This window comes from Gopherus flavomarginatus, chromosome 6 (genome assembly GCF_025201925.1).
Source record: "Gopherus flavomarginatus isolate rGopFla2 chromosome 6, rGopFla2.mat.asm, whole genome shotgun sequence".
In the NCBI taxonomy this organism is placed as follows: domain Eukaryota; kingdom Metazoa; phylum Chordata; order Testudines; family Testudinidae; genus Gopherus; species Gopherus flavomarginatus.
Genome location: NC_066622.1, coordinates 10244586 through 10264182, shown reverse-complemented (window position 1 = coordinate 10264182; position 19597 = coordinate 10244586).

Sequence of the window (19597 nt, the reverse complement as noted above, 5' to 3'; positions counted from 1 at the left end):
TAACAGTTAAATACACTGCTTGATCACCATCCAATAGTGTACAGGGATTGTAAATGTATGGGGGAAATCCTGCCCCTTTCTGTGTCTACCTCTGTACACCATGCTCTGGATTTGTGGAGCTTGTCTTTTCCTTGTGTCTCCTGCACCCTCTCTGAGTCATGGAGATGAGCTCTAAGAAGGGGAGTTTGATGTGAGTCCAGGGAAGGGCCAAAGCACAGCTAGAAGATTCATGACTCTGTAAATCCACTGGCCATTCTCCCCTTGGGAAGGGAACTACAATGTTGTCACTGCAGCTCTGAGGTTGGAAGTAGTGACTGTGCAGAATCTTTGTCACAGCTCCCCAGCCTAAGGAAGATGATGATTCTGTTTTCCCCACCACCCTGAACCAAGGATGGATTCGCAGTCTTGGAACAAGGACGATTTCTCTCTTGGGGCCCATGGTACTTCTTTCTCTCTCTTTTCTCCCTGTTGTCAAATCTGTAGCAGAACTCCTTATTACTACACAGCATTTTGCCTTAGGTTTACTTGGCTCTTCAGCCTGCACATGGTTTGTATGTAAATCACTGCGTGCAGTAATGCTACATTAACACAACTTCTGTGTGTGTGTTATTTCAAATGACAGTGTTTTGCTGTTTAATATCTTCCACCTCTGTCCCTCTTAATATATTTCAAAGCACACAAAACATGTACTGAGAGATTAGGAAGGACAAATATTATCCAGAAGATTTGTTAGCGACATCTGCTTAAAACTTCACTTTATGGTTCCCAGCTCACCCTTAGATAATTGGTAGCATCCTTTCATTAGACTTTGGATGACAATGTACATTCAGCCAATAAAAAGCCTATGAACTAACTCATATAAAATTACAACTGTGGGAGGTCCAATCTTCTAAGGATCATGGTGAGGATTTTCCAAAGGGACATTGGGTATTTCAAATATCAGTGCCAATATGTGGCACTGTCAAGGAGTCTGATCTGCAGAAGGTCCTGGATACCCACTCCATAGAAGTCAGACCCCTTCCAGTGTTTCAGGAGGCACTCATCCACTATCCCTTCTGAAAATCTTGGCCAATACTTCTAGCCACTTACAATACTAATCTGAAAACAAGGACCAGTGTTAAATTATACACTGCGTCCTTATTTTTAACATTACGGAGTGTAATTCTACCCCGATTGAAAACAATGGCAAAACTCTCTCCAACTTCAGTGAGGCCAGAATTTCACCCATGGTCTTGGACGGGGACACACACACACACACACACACACACACACCCCCAAATCATTAGGGCCCAGTCCTGCAGCCAGGTGACTCCCATTGAATTTAATGAAACGTACTTAATATGCTGGCAACGTGTATTTGCATGAGCCTTACAAAGACTATTTATTGCTCTAGCACCCAAGCCATTCATGATTTCAGTACAGCATTAACGCCAACCATTTGTCGTTCTTTATGAAATCCACATTAAAATTCCCCTATTCATTTGTCCATGCAAACGTGTTGAATGACAAAGAGCAAGCAAGCTTTTTTGCAAACAGAATATTTACATTTTTAATTCTTGATATTTCATTCCCCCCACTCTTGCTCCAGATCTTCTCTGCAGCACCACTAAATAAATTAACAAGTTAGCAACAAGACTGCAACACCACTACAGGCTTCCCCCTTACAGAGCCTGTCATTGCCACTCAAGAATCTGTTGGAATGTGACAGCTTCACAGTAGAAGGTCATTTCCTCCAGTCACTTTCTCCCTGCTGCTTGGAGGCAACCATTCTGAGAAATGATTTGTTATGGTAGAATAAGAGGCATGTTTGTTAGTTAATTCATTCTGTAAAACTCAAATGAGATGAAAAACAAGCACAGATCTGACAAATGGCATTTAATTATGTCTGAGCCTAAAATTCATAATACATATTTATGCTGCCCTAAGTCATTCACAGCAATTGTCCCTTTTATTCTCTCAACTCAGTCCAATTGCTGACATGTGGTGAGGGTGTTAGTAATGGGCAAGTCAGAAAGATTCTATATTGCTTCATTGTGGCACCTCTTTCTTTACCCCTAAACTTCACAGCCCCCTGTCCTCAACACCTCACATGCTTTCACAGTTTATATTTGCATGAGGTATTAACATTCTATGTCCTGTGAGAAGAATATAAATAATAATGTATCTATATATAATACCTTTAATCCTGAATGATCCCAAAGTTTGTCTAAACTATGCTCCAAATTATGTCCAAAATTTCCCTTTACTATGTATGGTGTGTATCTGTCTTACATATGCTGTGCTCATCTGGATATCAAGGGAGAGAGTGCTATGTGTAGAATATGCAAAAATATGCAATAGCGTGATCTGTGCTGCAAGTTGCACAGAGGAATTTTGCAATAAATATCAGGATAGCTTCTTTTCCCCCTCCCCAGTGAAATGCAGCCACCTCTGGGGTGAAATGTGGCTGTTGTTTAACAGCATGCCAGTGGTAATGTCTTACCTTCATTTTTCACAGGTGTAAATGAATACACCAGGTGCAGGGCAATGGGGATTCAGGCGCTTTGCTTTGCATGTGATCCTATAAATCACTTGTATGTTCTGAAGATACTTACTTAAATTGGGCCAAATATAGTTCTGTCCTTAACTTCTAAAGGTAATAAAGATGGCAAAAACTCTGTACATTCAGCATAAAGGATTAGAATGTATGTGTCAAAGTCACCTCTTGTGTAACTCCATTGAAGAATTACTTATTACTTACAGGTGGCTTATTTCAATTTTGTATGACTTCAGTGTTTAGGTCTTGTCTGAAGAAGGCATAGCACACCCTAGTACCATACTGGGCATTTATTGACTGATTTTAGAAAGAAGAGATTACAGCTATGGAATTACCCAGTTTACTGGACCTTCACTTTCTACAGCACCTAGAAATTCCTTGAAGATGTTACGTCTAAGGGCCTGATCCAAAGCCCATTGGATCTTTTCACTTTCTTCAATGGGCTTTATTCTGGGCCCCAAGTACAGGTGTATGTCTGACTCTGCTTGGCTTCCTTTGCTAGATCTGATAAGGTCACAATCTGTGGTGGCAAGCTAGAGCCAACATCTTGCCATGGGAGTCTCTGGGGAACCACAAATTCAGGAGGCAATTGACCCCAGAGCTGAAAGTATTACTACTTTCTCTACCACCATCTCTTTTCCTTTGAGATTTTGTGTACGCTGGGATAGTACTTTTCATGCTTTTTGACATCATAGTTTTGCTAAGGCAGTAGAGACACTACCTTTCCCCCTCCTTTCTCTTGGCATATTGCCATTGGAACACACTTTGCAACTCAGTTTTTGTTCTCTGGTGGGAAATTTCATCTGACCCTTTCAAGTGAGGCAAGAATAGATATTAGATTTGTTGATGCTGAAGTGCTTTTATCTGAGTTCAACAAAAGAGGTACATTGAAAAGGTTGAGGCTGCTCAGCTTAAACGCTGTACCTATTACAGAGTTCATATGCATTTACAAGTGGTAACTCAGTGAAGGTTCTCCTCACCCTAACAGATGTGCACCTAATTTACAGCAAACTTGTAAATCTTTCTGTCAGCTTTGCATGCTTTTCATACCTTTGGGAAAATGTGGTGTTTGACTGTCCTGCCAGCTCTTGCAATGATAGAAATGCTATTAGCAGGAATGATCTCATAGTGGTGCTTTAGCTTTTTAAAGTCTTCTTCTGGGTCTTCTTTTCTACAAGATAGGGGTAGTATTTTGGAACAATAGATAACCCCAGGCTGTAATTAAATGTTAGGAAAACGATCTCTTCATCTGCACATGCTGTACTGGGTATACAACTACTCAACCAATATATATTAAGGGGGTATAATTACTTTCCCCCATTTTCTTTATTTTTTTTTAAAACAAAGTTTCATTGATACTAAAACGTATTAAAAAAAATTAAGGCTGCTACACAGCTTGGACAAGGAGGTAATAATTCAATCTCGGCTAAAAAAGTAAATATTGTTTGATGTCCTACATCAACTGTACTTTGTAAGAAGAACAATAAAGCACCTAGTCTCCAGAGAAAACCCTGCTAAAATTCAAGAAGGACTATGACTCACAGACAATCTATGGTGCAAAAGTAACAATGAAAGATCTACCACGTTCTGAAGAGCAGGGGACATGTGATAATGATTGAAAGGAAATTTTAAATTATTTCAGAACACATAAAAGTGATTCAAATTTTGGGCCTGCGGTTTTAATCTAAGAGTAAAGGAAAAATTATGACACAAGTATTATTTAGATCTGGATTGTGATTTGCTCCCACAGGGCCCAGTCAGGGGGCCCATACAGCTATTTTAAGTTGTGCCAGCTTGAAATTCCTCCTAGGCAGCATTCCACTGGTCCGGGATTGCTGAAGCACAGCTTTGCCCCAGCTTTGCCCCTCCCACACTTGCATTCCTGTGTCCTCACTATAGCTCCAATTCAGGAAAGCATTTAGACAAGGGCTTAGCTTTAAACATGTGCATAACTTCCATTGAAATCAGCGAGACTTAAGCACATACCTTGAGTTGGTGTGTATACTTGAGGATGGCCAGGATAAGGTTATGCAGGCTCTGGCTGGCGCTTATCTCAGGCAGCTCCTGAGCAGTGGCACAACAGGGCTAAGCCAGGATCCCTGCCTGCCCTGGCTCTGTGCTACTCTGCTCTCCGAGGTGACTGGCATGTCCTGCCCCTAGGCAGAGGGGCCAGGCTGCTCTGTGCAGTACATGCTACCCATGCCCACAGGCACTGCCCCCGCAGCTCCCATTGGATGCAACACCAGCCAATCAGAACTGTGGAGCTGGTGCTGGGAGCAGTACACAGAGATTCCCTGAATGCCCCTCACTTAGTGGCTGCAAAGGCACATTGGCAAGGCGGTGCTTGCAGTTCCAGGCCCAGGGTGGTGGGGCCCTAGGGTGAGCAGATGTCTTGATTTTATAGGGATAGTCCTGATTTTTGGGTCTTTTCCTTATATAGGCTCCTATTACCCCCACCCCCATCCTGATTTTTCACACTTGCTGTTTGGTTACCCTAGGTGGGGCCAGGTGTCTGGCCTGTGGTGTGGAGACTTGCTGTGGGCTGGATGAAGAGAAGCAGTGTGCCATATCTGGCCTGCAGCCCCCACTTTCATAGAATCATAGATTATTAGGGTTGGAAGGAACCTCAGGAGGTCATCTAGTCCAACCCCCTGCTCAAAGCAGGACCAATTCCCAACAAAATCCCCAAATGGCCCCCCTCAAGGATTGAGCTCACAACACTGGGTTTAGCAGGCCAATGCTCAAACCACTGAGCTATCCCTCCCCCTGGGTTGCCTGGGCAGCTCTCTATGTATTATGCAGGCCACATCCACACATTATATACACTACCTGTATGTCCCTGAGGATGTCACATGGGCCGCAGCTGTGTGTTGATTGGGCTGTGGGTTGAGAACCACTGCCCTAGAGGTAGGTCTTTTCTATGTAATAATTGAGGTACCTTGATATGAGGAAAATAGTACCTGCCACTGCTAATGGTGCGCTGCATTAGTTCTGTGGAGAAATACAGAACCTCTTTCTGTGGGAAGGTCTCTTTGTTCCCTTTCAAAAGCATGACATTCACTGGCATTTTAAGGATTGTATTTTTAAAAATCATATGTCTCAGGCTTTAACTAGTAATTTTTCTGTAGTTAGCATCTGTCTTTTAGTGAAGTCTCAATTGTAATTTACTGTCCTTAGATCTCCAAGGATGTCTAGTTAGAACAGCATCACACATTACTGCATTACTGATATATTGTATTCAATTTTTGTACAATAATGAAATACAATCATTACATGTTCTAGCTTCTTTCTCCTAAATAGCTCTATTACGGTTGCAAGGCCCCTAAACATCTGTCATGATATTCAGATATCATTAAGAGAAACCTCTGCTCACCGATCAGGACCAATATTACCAGTTTCTCCCACTCAGACTGTTGGTGATGTCTTTCTTGTCTTGGCAGTTTTCAAATGTTTCTGATGGTGAAATTCAGTGTTCAACATTTGGGACTTTCTCAATGCTGCGGATGTTTTTGGCTGATGAATGTTTCAGTCTGGCAAAGTCTGTTGCCAAATTCTAAAAGTTTTACAATGTTCCCATTATAATTCAACATTTACTCTGCATCAGTGAAAGGAGTAAACCTTCAGTCAATGAACTGGTAAACTCAGTTTCTATAATGGTCAGCGGTAAATCACTATTTCCTTTTCTATTCCTGTCCCTTCCCCAACCGGCTATGGATGATTTCACTTACTAATATCATTTCCTTCTCTTCTTCCTGAACCATTCAGGAAAATATCTTGGAAAGGAGACTGGGACTTTGCAGAAAAATTCAAGCACAGCTTGCAAGCGGGACTTCTTAAAGCAATTAAATTAGTGGTTTTAGACTCCCTCCTTGTCCCAAGTGGCTCTGGCAGTTTCCTTTTATTCTTTAACGTTGTTGGTATTATTTACACAGCTGTTGCTGTAACAATTTTTTTATGTTGTTTTTATTATTTTCTAAATCTGTGTTTTGTTTTTGTTGATTTGGTTGTTTTTTTTTAAATTATTCTCCTTTTGGGTTTTAGGGTGGTATCAATTTGTGTGGTCCAACTGCTTCAAGAGTAATTTTTATTGCTAATTTAAAAAACAACAACAACAGACTTAACAATGCATAAATTTAAGACAGACCTGTGTTTATGATAGTCATGTGTATGCAGTTTATGAAAACAGAACCCTAGCAGTCCAAAACTCATCATCAAGTTACTTCTGGTTACTGTATCGTTTTTCTCACTTAATATTACCAACTGATTTTTAAAAAATTGCATGCATGCATACGTACACATGATAGTTGTGTGTACACTTGCCTTCTGGATTTGCGGACACAGCTACCCCAATGGCACACAAAATTCAGGGACTTGTACACACAAAAGGCCAGTTAAATAGATAATTGGCCATTTGTAGCATAAATGTTCAGTTTGCATCTGACACCACAATAAATATCCATATAAATTATAAATTATGTGTACCCTAGCACATGCATTTTTTGAAAGTTGAGACCTTAATGTGAAGGTAAAGTAGAAATGATTGCAGCAGATGAAGACATAAGGCCAAATTCAGTGTTGGCACGCACAGGCATAACTCCGCTGCATTGTGCTAATTTACACTATCAATTCATTTGACCCATACTTTTAATTAATATATGAAAACATTGATTTCTAATTGCATTGTTTTTACTTGCACATTTTTTGAATAATATTTTACAATCTTTCATATTTTCCCTTCCCACTCCCAATATATGAAAAATAGTGTATTTTTTTTAAGCCAAGATTTTCAGGAGCCTATAATTAACTTCAGAAGGAGCTGTTGGGTACTAGTATATTTGAAAATCAGGCAACTTTAGTGCCTAGATATGATATAGGTACATAATTGTAGGTATCCACTTTTGAAAATGTTGGCCTTAAAGAATAAAAACATTGTGTTTTATGTTTTTGTATATCTGTTTATATAATATACATTACCAGTACTTTTATTAGATGTATGTTTATATAAAAAACCTAGAATACATTTAAAAAATGTGAACTCTCCTTAATATTTTTAATTAGGTATCAAAAGAGGACTAATATATATATATAGAGGAGAAAGAAAACAAAAGTTTTCTGATCAATCTTGCGGTAATCAATAGGAATTCACTCACAAAATGCTTTCGTTTAACTTTCCATGCTATGAATAGTAACCTTGCTTTCTGTTGAAGCTAAAGCTTTCATACTTCTTAGCAAGTTAATTTTCATGTTAAAACAACCAGACAGAGAATTTTTTACGATTTGGGGTGGGGGGCAGATTTGTATAAATAGTATGGCTGAAAATTTTTCCATCAGAACTGTTGTTTGACAGAAAATTGGGGTCCAATTTAATGTTTTTTGTTTTTCATAAACTGTTTGCTTTCCATGAAAATTTCAACTTTTTGTCAAAAAACCTAATGTGAAAAATGTCAACACAAAAGAAAGGAAAAAATTGAAATATTGATTCTGAAAAGCTGACGTGGTGGCTCATGGGAGTTGCAGTTAAGGTGTCTTGTGCCCGCATTCTTCTCTGTGGCTCAGATTTTGTAAATGCACTACATTTCCCATGATACACCATGGCCAGAGGCTTCCATGATGCACAGCACTGACTCAGCAAGAGGGGAGATGGAGCCTAGCTATGGAGGACAATGGAGGCATGAGGCACTCAAACAGGCGAGGTACTGTGAAGGCATTTCTGCATCAAAATCTTCTGGTTTAAAGTAAAGTTTTTGGCCAAAATATTTTGGGTTGTTTGCCAAAAACATTTCAGGTTAAATTTTTCGCTGAATAGTCAAGGTTTTTAATGAGGGGGGAATCCTTATTTCTCAGTCATTTCTACTGAATACAATAAAATTATTAGTATTGAAAGTGTATTCTGTGAAACCTTATTCTACATCCTTAGTGCATTGTAGTCAATGGAGCTATGCTGGTTTATACCAACTGCTGTCTCACCATATTTTGTTTTTGTTTATATGTAGGTGTGTGTACCTACTCCTGTCTATTCTAATCATAGGTGAAAACACTCTGCATTTCAGGGGAGTTTGGCTCTACAGCTGAACTTTTATGGCTACCTTATTATGGACCAAAGAAAAGCTTGGAAACAACTCCAAACACTGAGAACGTTTTCAAGCATTGGTTTGGTTCATTACAAGCAAGGTTATGGATTCTGTAAAAGATCCCGGCTTTGTTGAATCTCTGTTTATATTATAGCACATGTCCTATCTGCAGTAAGTAATATGTATATTAAGAAACTATGGTATATTATAAGAACTAGTGATATTTGAAAGTGACATCACCCCCAAAACATAGTTTTATATGTGTGCCACTGCCCCACCCCCACTTTATTGTTTATTAGCTTAGACAACAGTATTTTAATGTTAAATATTTTTTCTTCGGTGTCTGGAGTTTATTGTCCATAGAATTAATATAAAACAGATTCAAATATTTTACTTATAAGCAAAATCTGAGGACTCTAAAAGGAAGTAAATCAAACCCCAACCCCACCCCAGCAAGGAAAAAAGTGTCTATTATTATGATCTTTATATTTAATGAGCAAAGTAGTGAGCAAAATAGCTGTCTCTGTTTAGCTGCCTGAACAATGAAAAAGTTTTATGCAGCTCTGGAGCTGAAATGTTTTTGACAGTTTTCAATTTTAGCTCTTTTGATTTTGTAAGAAATCTGCAAAAATATGATTTTGAAAATCACCAGTTTCATGCTTTGTTCCTTTCTGAAAATTAGAATATATTGTCCAACTCCTCTTCACTTGCTGTGTATGAGGGATTCCTAGAGTGTGATAGGCAAGAATCAGTGCAGAGCTGTTGCTTAGAAACTGACTGAGTTTCTATATTATTGCCTGATGTAATAGTTATATTGCCCACTTGCATCTGTTAACAAGCAGTACAACAGAATCCACAGGTACCTATAAAGGAATAAACCTGGCATTCATTACTTCGCTTCAAAATTCATAAATGCCTTTTCTTGCTTGGCCATGGGGAGAAAAACATTTTGCTCAGGTGCTAGTTAATAAAATAGGATATGTACTGACTCTACACACATCTATCTATTTTATTTAGATGTATTTACTTTCCCCTAGGGAAAATGTTCTATAAGAAAAATGTGGCATATTATTGTAATTACAATTCTATAACACTATGGAAAGCCATGAGCTGTATTTTTGGCTGTAAAGTATAGTGTGGTAATAGGACTATCCTTATTTAAAAAACAGGAAGCACTACTGATTCATTTATAAAAGCAGGAGGCAGGGGCCATGCTAACAAGCATACCATTTTGTAGACCCCAGCCACTCAAAAATCATAACCAAGCCACTCTCACATTACAGGTAGTAATTTGTCTAACCCCAAACATTCCAAAAGTATGAGTCACCCCCTCCCAAAAACACGAGCGGCTTAAAATTAGATTTTTAAAAAAATGAGTGGTGAGGGATCTTTTTATTTGCTGTTTGTTTTTTTGAGCTTTTAGGATTCATTTGTTCATACTTTCCCCCACAACCATAAGGGCTAGAACTTTTCTTTTAATGTAAACAGAAATACTCCTAAAATCACATGACTCCAGGAACTGGGCTTTCAGAAAAGCACCAATTACCGTAAGACTCATGCCAAAATCAGTTGGTGATGGTGTAGGAGCATAAATCCGGGCAATTTTTCTCATTTGATTTATGATCTGAAGCCCATTGAAATCAATGGAAAGAATCCCCTTGGCCCAGTATCCTAAGATGTGTGCATAGATTGGAGTGCCTAGTCTGTGGACACTGCCACCGAAATAGTATGCCCATAGAGGAGATTACATGAGTAAATATAAATGATACACCCATAATGTCTTTCCCCATTGTAAGATCCTCCATCTTGAAGCCCCTTATAAAGCCACACTCTAGTGTGCAACCTTCTTCCATTTAAAGTTGAGGTACTCAGAAAATAGAATAGGTGTTGTACACCATGGAAATTAACTGTTGTGAAGAAGCTTTTTGAAAAGTGGTAATCGAGGACAGATCCTGTAACAATTATGATGCATAAATAATCCTTGCTCCTGGGATTAGGGGCTATATAGGCAAGTAAGGTTTTGCAGAGCTAGGCCCTACATTAGAAAGAGAAAATGATTTAAACTTATAATTTACTATGTGTGCTTTCTACACAGGCAGTAGTATTGTGTTGGCAAAAACAAATGAGGGGTGTATTCTCATTTCAGTGCATGGGGATTGATGCATGCAACTCACGTGAGTGTTAATGGGATTTAACACATAAATCCCTGCCCTTCAACATGATAATACATAATATACTACTTTAGTTTTTAATTCACTAGGGTTTCAGTTTTAAAGCATTTTCATATAGTTTGTCCTAATTATAATAATTTTTAATGACAGCTTAAAAATTTCACACGACTGTCTTATCACATACAAAACTCAATTTCTCAAATGAACAGTTTTACTGTACTGTATTCTGGGAATTTTGAGAACAAAAACACTAAGAAAAAACTTCTTTGTGTAATAAAACTAGATGTTATTATGCTATTTTATTTTATGTACACTGGAGCTGAGTTTTTCAAAGAGTGAGACTGGCCATTTTGAAGAGTGTTTGGCTTCTTCTACCTTGAGAATTTGCCAGTGTAGTCTCAACTGATACAAGTCATGGCTTTCCTTGTCTACACTTGGGGTTCTGTACTGGTACAGCTACATTGGTGGCTGCTACCAATGGCTAAAATGAGGCAATTCCCAATATAAACAATGCCTTGGGGGGTTTCAAACAAGCCCAAGGAAAACGAGAAGCAAGGAGGCTTCTTCCTTTTTTGCTTAGAATCTGCAGAAATCAGAATCTACTGTTAACATTTCAGGACTTAAATACTCAATATATGACTTCTTATATCCTCAATCCAAAGGAAAAATGATCCAGCAAAAAAGTCACATCCATTTTTCCCCTTTCAAAAAATGCCGTTTCCTACAATGCCTCATTTTTGCGTGTAGACGTTAATTTTGGCCAGAGTAACTAGGGTTATAGACTTCCTGAACTGTACCTCTTTGGAGTGGATTGTGCTGGAGGCCTTGGAACGGTGCATATCTCTAACAGTCTGAGCACTGACTTCGTCATGTACGCCAGAAAATGCTTGTCATTTCAACTTTTTCCATTGACTTCAACTGGAGCAGAGTTAGGCCAACACCAAGTGTTTTTGAAAATCCCACCCTAAATGTACTTCTCTGCTCCTCAGATAGACGTTTCTATCTCCTAATCTGAGCTCTTTATGTCAGTGGTCCTCTATTGCTTCTTCCTCGTGCTGAACTGAGTCCTGTGTTCTTTTTAGTCTTCTACCCTTAAGCCCAGGTCCCATTTTCAAAACTGAGTCATGCAGTTAAGGTGATAAGGGTATAATTTTCAACAACACCTAAGGGACAGATTTTCAAAGGTTTTTAGGCACCTGAAGGTTCAGATCGGCACCTAGTGGATTTTTCAACAGTGCCTAAGCAGGTTAAGCTCCTAACTCCTGTTAATTTCAATGGGATTTAGACACCTAATCTGTTTAGGCACTTTAGAAAATTCCACTGGGTGCCTATCTGCATCTTTAGGGACCTAAATACCTGAATACATTGAAAATTTGTCCTAAGTGACTTAGGAGACTCAGGGTACAGGCAATCAGCAGTAGGATTGCAACATGCATAGCTAGATCAAAGCCAACTCAGACATGGCTATAGGTACTGCAGCAGTCGGACTACTGATTGCAGTGTAGATGAACCCCAAGTGGCATTGAAACTAAATGGGATCTAAATCACTTAGCTGCTTTTGAAAATTTTACCATAAACTCTTTGTGCAAGGGCTGTCTTGTTGTTCTGTGTATAGCAGGGGTTCTCAACCTTTTTATTTCTGAGCCCCCGCCCCCAACATGCTATGAAAACTTCCGCAGCCCCGCTGTGTCACAGCAACTGTTTTTCTGCATATCCAGTACATTAAAAGCCAGGGCTGGTGTTAGGAGGTAGCAAGCAGGACAGTTGTCTATGGCCCCACACCGTAGGGAGGTCCGCAAAGCTAAGTTGCTCAGGCTTTGGCTTCAGTCTTGCACAGCTTGGGCTTTTGCTTTCTGCCCTGAGCCCCAGCGAGTCTAATGCCAACCCTGCACTCTGGTTTATTTTGGGGGACCCCCTGAAATCTGCTCGTGGCCCCCTAGGGGGCCTTGGACTCCTGGTTGAGAACCACTGGTGTATAGCACAAGGTGGGTCTGGCCCATGACTGGGGGTGCTGAGCATGATAATACAAACAATACATTACAAGTAATTGAATGTCAATTTTAAACCACTCTGCACGTTTTCACATTGCTGCACACCACCAATTTTGCATGAACAGATCTAATTTTCCAAGACGGGGAAAAACCACCCCAAACCAAATCTCCTTCAACACACAAAAAAGTTAGGCCTTAGCAATATCTACTTGACCAGTATAGTTTCTAAATAATCTATTTACTGTATAACCAAGAATATAGAAGGGAAATATTCTGCAAAATTTGTAGCCTTTGTACTGTCATGTTTCATAAAGACTAAATGATAAAAAAAAGCATAGCACTCGTTTGTTAGCCATATTTATGGGTATCTTTTAACTGTAGGCTCTTGTTGGTATTGTTTCTACTATAGGAAAAAATTGTTTAGCTGCCACTGCAACATTTTAAGCTTTCACTGTTACTATAAAATGAAAACCCCAGGAGAATTTTTAGTCGTCTTGTATTACTCTTTTGCAGAGACTTAGGAAGTAAAAGTTTAAAACTGCCTAGTAACAGACAAATGACTTTTAAAAGCCAGTATTGTACTGGCTTGGGAGTACTACAGGAAAAGCTACTTAAAAAAAAAGGGGGGGGGGAATGCAACAGTACAAGAGCTAAGCAAGGCTAATTATTTTTTAAACAAATATATGGAGGTCATCTAAAACTGAATACCTGAGAGGCCTTTTCCTACATGTGAATTGTCAGATCCATGTTGCAATGAGCATCCAAGCATAGACCTGCTTTGTAACAGTGTTCCCAGTAGGAAGTGTTTTAGTGTATATGAGCAACGTGCTATAAAACAACAACATGCTTCTTCTGAATGCATTAAGGCCAATGTTTTCAAACGTTGTTCCCTAAAGTTAGGCCAAGAGAGCCTCATTTTCAGAGGTGACAGCGTAGACTTCAGTGGGGCCTGAGGCTGATCAGCACCTCTGGAAATTGGGCCACTTCTATTTAGGTGCCCAAATATACATACTGTTGATGACTAACGTAGCCATCCACATTTGTAAATGGTGGCCTAAGGTCTTTGCAAATCCCAGGCTATGCGTTCAAAATGTTATTTTTAAAGCAGCCTCAGAGTGTTATTTACTTAAACTCTGTTGAAATTTAACAGAATTTTGGTGCATTGCTGAACTCCTGTAAACTGCTTTGAAAATCTTAATCGTATATTGTAAGTGATGGATGAATCTCTAAAGGTCTGGTGGTTCACTTTGGATGGTTGTCTGAATCTGTTCCGACTGGAAACTGGTCTGGGAATTTCATTAATGTAGGTGTTTCCAAGAGATTTGCAGTACGTGATTCCTAGATTTTCAGTGGCTTTTCCACTTCATTTTACCCAACCCAGGAAAAGCAGAAACATGCAACAACGTACAAAAGAAGTTGACCAAAGCATTCTTGAATCAAAGAAAGATTTGTGGTTGGATCAAAGATTCCAAGAAAGTGTTGGCTGTTCTGTTTCACCAATGCTGGAAGTATAATAATGGGCCAAAACCTAAAGTCTTACTGAAGATATGTCTGAATAAGGGATAAATAAATAAAAATACTTTGGAATCATCATGTGGAAGGGGACTAGATATTGATAAAGCACTTTATAAAAGTGAGTGCAATGAATTTTATTTTCAATTTATATATGTGGAAACTAAGGCACAAAGAGATTAACAGCAGCATTTTCAAACCTGTGTATCCAATGCTAGGCTCCTAAATAGATATTCAGGCACCTAAACAGAAGTGGTCTGATCTGCAGATTTGCTGAACACCTGCTACTCCCATTAACTTTAGAGTGACTGAACACCAGACCACTTCTATATAGGTGCCTAAGGATGGATTCAATAGCCTAGTTGTAGACGCTTAGATTTGTCCTGAATGACTTGCCCAAGGTCATACAGTGAGAGAGTGGCACACTTGGAGCTAGAAATTGTTATTTGATTTAATTGAGTTTATTAATTTATACTGCGGTAGTGCCTAGAAGCTTCCGTTATGGACCAGATCAAACACAGAACAAAAAGAAGTGCCTGCCTGAAAGAGCTTGTACCTCTGTAGCGCTCGACTCCCAGTAACGTTCTCTAGCCACTAGATTTGCTGTTTCCCTGCTGTGGGAATTAGCAGTTTTAAAGTATTGAAACATCAGTGTCCTAGCAAACAGTTGGAGTTTTATTATTTTTGTTATGTTTTCCAAATGGCAAAGCAGCAGTTATTTTTCTGTCATCTGTGGATGTGCTGCCTTGAGGCTAGATATACATAGGGTACTTAGACTCAGTGCTGTAATAATGTTTAGGCACCCCGCTGTCTCCTGGAACCCACAGCCCTGAGTTAGGCACCCATGCTTCCTATACAACACCTCAGAGAACTAGGAGTCTCAGAATGGGAGCTAGCACTCTTAGCAGGGAACCACTCAAATGCTGAGTAGAGAGGTGTGGCCTAAGCCCTGTGGTGGTAATTGGGCCTACCTACTTGTGAGCTCCGCTGTGGAAGGTGAGTGTAAGATCATAAGATGTCACAGTGACCTATAATAATATACGCTGATGGGAAAAGTTGCAAAATGGAGACGAAGTGAATTAATACAAACAATAAGACCTCCGGATATATTTCAAGGACTGGGTTAAGATCATGCCTGGTTAACAAGAACAGCATGAGAATGAAATCAATTAACCAAAATTGATGTGTCGGAAATTAGGTCTAACTGGCGGACAAAATAATGAGAGAATGGGCTGTTCCACCCAACGGTCCCCTTCTAGAGGCCTCAAAAAGAAACTTGTTGGGAAAGCTGCTTACCGGGAGGCTGGCTGACTAAAAGATGAGAAGGAAAAGGAGTTTCACCATCAGGGCTTCCACCACCCCCCGCTGTCGCTTAGAACCCTGGGCCTTCTTTATCCTAATTCTAAAAGACATCCTGACCAGAGCAGGCCAGAAAGAAGGAACCAGATGATATTGACACTTCCACTGGCTTCGACTAAATCCTGAACACCACCTGGGATGTGACACTGTGAGTCTCTCACATTTCCCCCTCCTTGTGTTCTTTTCCTACCCCACCTTATTTTTTCTCTCTCCTAACCTTCTCTTTTTCCCTTCTGTCTAGTAAAAGTCTGACTTAGCCAGCCAAGACAGCATGTTTTGCAACACTGCTGTAAGCCTGTGGCCAGAAAGCAGCAACTAAAAGCAATGCCCTAAATAGCTTGATGCTGGTACAAATTTACCAAGTCTTGGACCATGTGCAGTGCCTGTATTTTTCCAGCAGTGAAGTTACAAGTGAGAATCAACACCAGAGACAGAAGCTGCATTTTTTCTCTTTGCTATTTTCTTTCCTCTTTTTGTGTTTGTCTGGTTTTGTCTTCTAGGAAATGGAATCGATCTTGAACAACAACAGCAATGACGATAGCTTCAACCCATCTCAACTAATTTATCTTTACCAAGAAGGACAATTATTACCATCTTTAATACCTTCAAATAGACTGTCAAACAAGGGGTTTCCCCCTATAAAAACTCTTTACAGATAAAGGGAAAGGCAACAAGTGATGTTGTTAAAATGAAAACCTTATTTAATACTTTACATTTCTAACAGACGTTTTGCAGCATGAGCTTTCATGGGTGAATACCCACATCGTCAGATGCATCTGATGAAGTGGGTATTCACCCATGAAAGCTCATGCTCCAAAACGTCTGTTAGTCCATAAGGTGCCACAGGACTCTTTGCTGCTTTTACAGATCCAGACTAACATGGCTACCCCTCTGATACTTTACATTTCAAATGCTGTAACTGTTTCTTCCCCCACCCCCACCTCCCATATCTTTAATAAAAGGTTAAAAGGATTTGTAACGGTGGGTTTTCCGTGGTACTGAGCCAGCTGAGTTCTTTGCCTACCAAACCCTGAACTGTGTTTACTGCTGTTGAATGTTGGACAACTTCAGGCTAATGGTAACATCTTTGACTCTTTGGGGCTTTTATTCCATCCCCTGCCAAAGGGAGGTAGGTGCCTACGTCTGGGATTGAAGGAAGCACATCTCTCCATTCAGAATTCACAGCCCTGAACCCTTTCCTGGAGTTAGGTCCCTAAATTGGGTCATCCTTTCTAGTAACAACAACAAAAAAATGAAGAGGATGAGTGATGCTGCTGTCCCCTTTATAGTCAAGAGCCCAGGGGTTTGGGCATCACTTGGGAGCTAGAATACTTGGGTTCAAGTCCTTGCTCTGAATCAGGCATTAGTCAGGTCTCCCACATCCTGGGTGAGTGCTCCAACCAGCAGCAGCTGCGCCACCACCACCTCCTCCATTTTACATGTGGCCCAATCCAGTAGGTAGCCTCTGAGCACAGGTACTGAATCAGGCCCAACAGGCAAGCCAGGCGGAGGAATGCCTGAGAACCCTTCAGGGCTTACGTGAGACTTGGGTGCCAAGCAGTTTGATGATGCCAGGGCTTAGGCAGCCCAGAGGACTTTACCAGCAGAAACCTAGGCACCTAGGGACTTTAGGCACTTGCTGGATAAGGCAGGGTTTTTGAGGATCTAAATTTTGGATTTAAAAAACTGCCTAAGTGGTAGTTAGGCTCCTAGATACGTTAGTGGATCTAGTCCTTGATCTTTAAACATGCCTGAGTGGGATACATTTCCACCTTTAATCCTTCAAACTTACTAATGCTTTCATGTGCAACTATACCAGTAACTTGGAATGAGCATTCCACAAATATGCAAATTATCTGTCAGATTGGACAGGCTGCATGCGTTTGAAGTTGTGTTGACAGCCTACAGGAAAAAAAAAGGCATTCTCAGCTCAAACATGGAAAAGATGTTTATATTTTTTCCCCTCTAACAACATACATTTTATGTTCTAAGCAGAGATGGAAGCAAACTGCAACATTTGAATCAGGAGCTGGGTCTGTATTTTGAACTCACTAAAGTTAGGAGCTAGTTTGAATCTGAATATTTTGGTTCCTCCCATTCTTGGAACAGGTAGGTCAAGCCATAACATTCAGATCCAGATCTGGGTGCAGATCCCAGTTGCCACAAACTCTAGGGGGACTTTGGAAGTGACTTTTTGTTCTGAGGCTCTCTCTGTTTCCAAGTAGGCTAATAAAGGAAGTATCTCAGAATATGTTGCTATTCTCTAGAACAGTAGTCCTAAAACTTTTTTGTCTGCACCCCTCCTTACCTAGTCCACATCCCCCTGGGAGCTACGGTTGGGAGCTGGGGCTGTGACAGGGGCTGGCTCTGCAGCTGGCGCCTCAGCTGGGAGCAGGGCTGTGATCGGGGCCAGGAGCTGCAGCTGGGAGCGGAGCTGGTGACCAAGGTTGGGGCCGGACCAGTGGCTGTGGCTGGGGCCAGGGCTGGAGAAGAGCTGGGGGCAGAGTGGGACTGGGTGGCTCTCCCTCCCAGCCATCCCCCGCAAATGTTCCGTCTTGTCCCCCTAGGGGAGGCATGCCCCACAGTCTGAGGACCACTGCTCTAGAAGCAATGAACTTTGTCTTTGAAGGTAACGCCAGTCTGTTACTTGACAAAGTAGGACCAATCAGCCTCCAGAGAAGCTGTGGTACTCAGAATCTTTGAAAGGGAGACTCAGAAACAGCAACTGTGAGACCCAAGGAAGGTTGATTTCACAGCAAGCATTGATAGAAAAAGAAAGAAAAGGCCATGTCTTCCGGCTAAACAAAGACCTTAGTACACAATTGTCATTAACATGTTCCATTGGTTTTCTTCCTTGGAGATTAGAGAGATCAAAATCCCTCTCACATCATCACATGGGCATGTGGCAGACATACACAATTCTGTGGCACTGGCATGTTGTTCTGTCCAATGAGGTTTTATTCTACATTGTAGTTTAACATAGAAAGTATTGCTGTTTAATAATAGCATGCATTGAGAATTCAAATAGGAACCTTATCTAAAGGCTGCTTCCTAAATGCATTGTTGACACATCTTAGCATGTGACATTTGTGTACAAAGTATCAAAAGGCCAAGTACAATAGGGATCGTCTCTGAAATAATCATTCAGGTTACACACACTTTTTTTCCCCTGCTCATCAAAAATTTAGATTGAGGGGGGAAGATTTGCTGACGAAAATAGGGAATACCATGTGAAGGGCCAAGAGCTTATAAAGCTGTAGTACCTGCTTAGAAATTAGAGTCTTTTAAGAATTCATAAGCCTAAAGTTTGCCTAGAATTTGTCAAGTAAAGGACCTGTGCCACAGCAGAGCAATGCCAGTTTGAAGTCATGGCTAGATGGGGAAAGTGAGAGAAACTGAGTTCTTCATGCATTTGGAAACTGAGCACTTCATGCATTCATTAGCTAATTTTCAAATGTGGTCATCTACATAGATTGCCTATACCCTACAGCTGGATACTCACACTGGCATCTAAAACCTCACCCTCTGAAGGCCTGAGTACCTTCAGCTGCAGTGAGAACCAGATCGAGTTAAGTGTTCATCAGGTTCCAGGATTTGGCACTATGAGCAGAAATGTTGTTTAAATAACCAAAGGCCAATGTGAGATTAAGGGGCTGGGCTGAGCTGCAGTGTAGACTCTTTGCATGATCTTAACCAGCTACCTGGGAATTCCCCCAGTGCGGGGGGAATCCTTGGGTATCATAGGAACCAGTGTAGTTGCTTTATAAAACCCCTGGAAGGTCCTGGCATTAGAGGGTATGGCTAGGAAAAATGGGTTCTGTTGCACTGTAATTATTCCCGACTGCAAGATGGGACCCTAAGGCAACTGCGTGTAAATTAGAGCCACTCTAATTTTGCACTTGTGTAACGTCATTGACTTCCATGCAGTTTTATCTGATTTGCCCCAGCGTGAAAGAG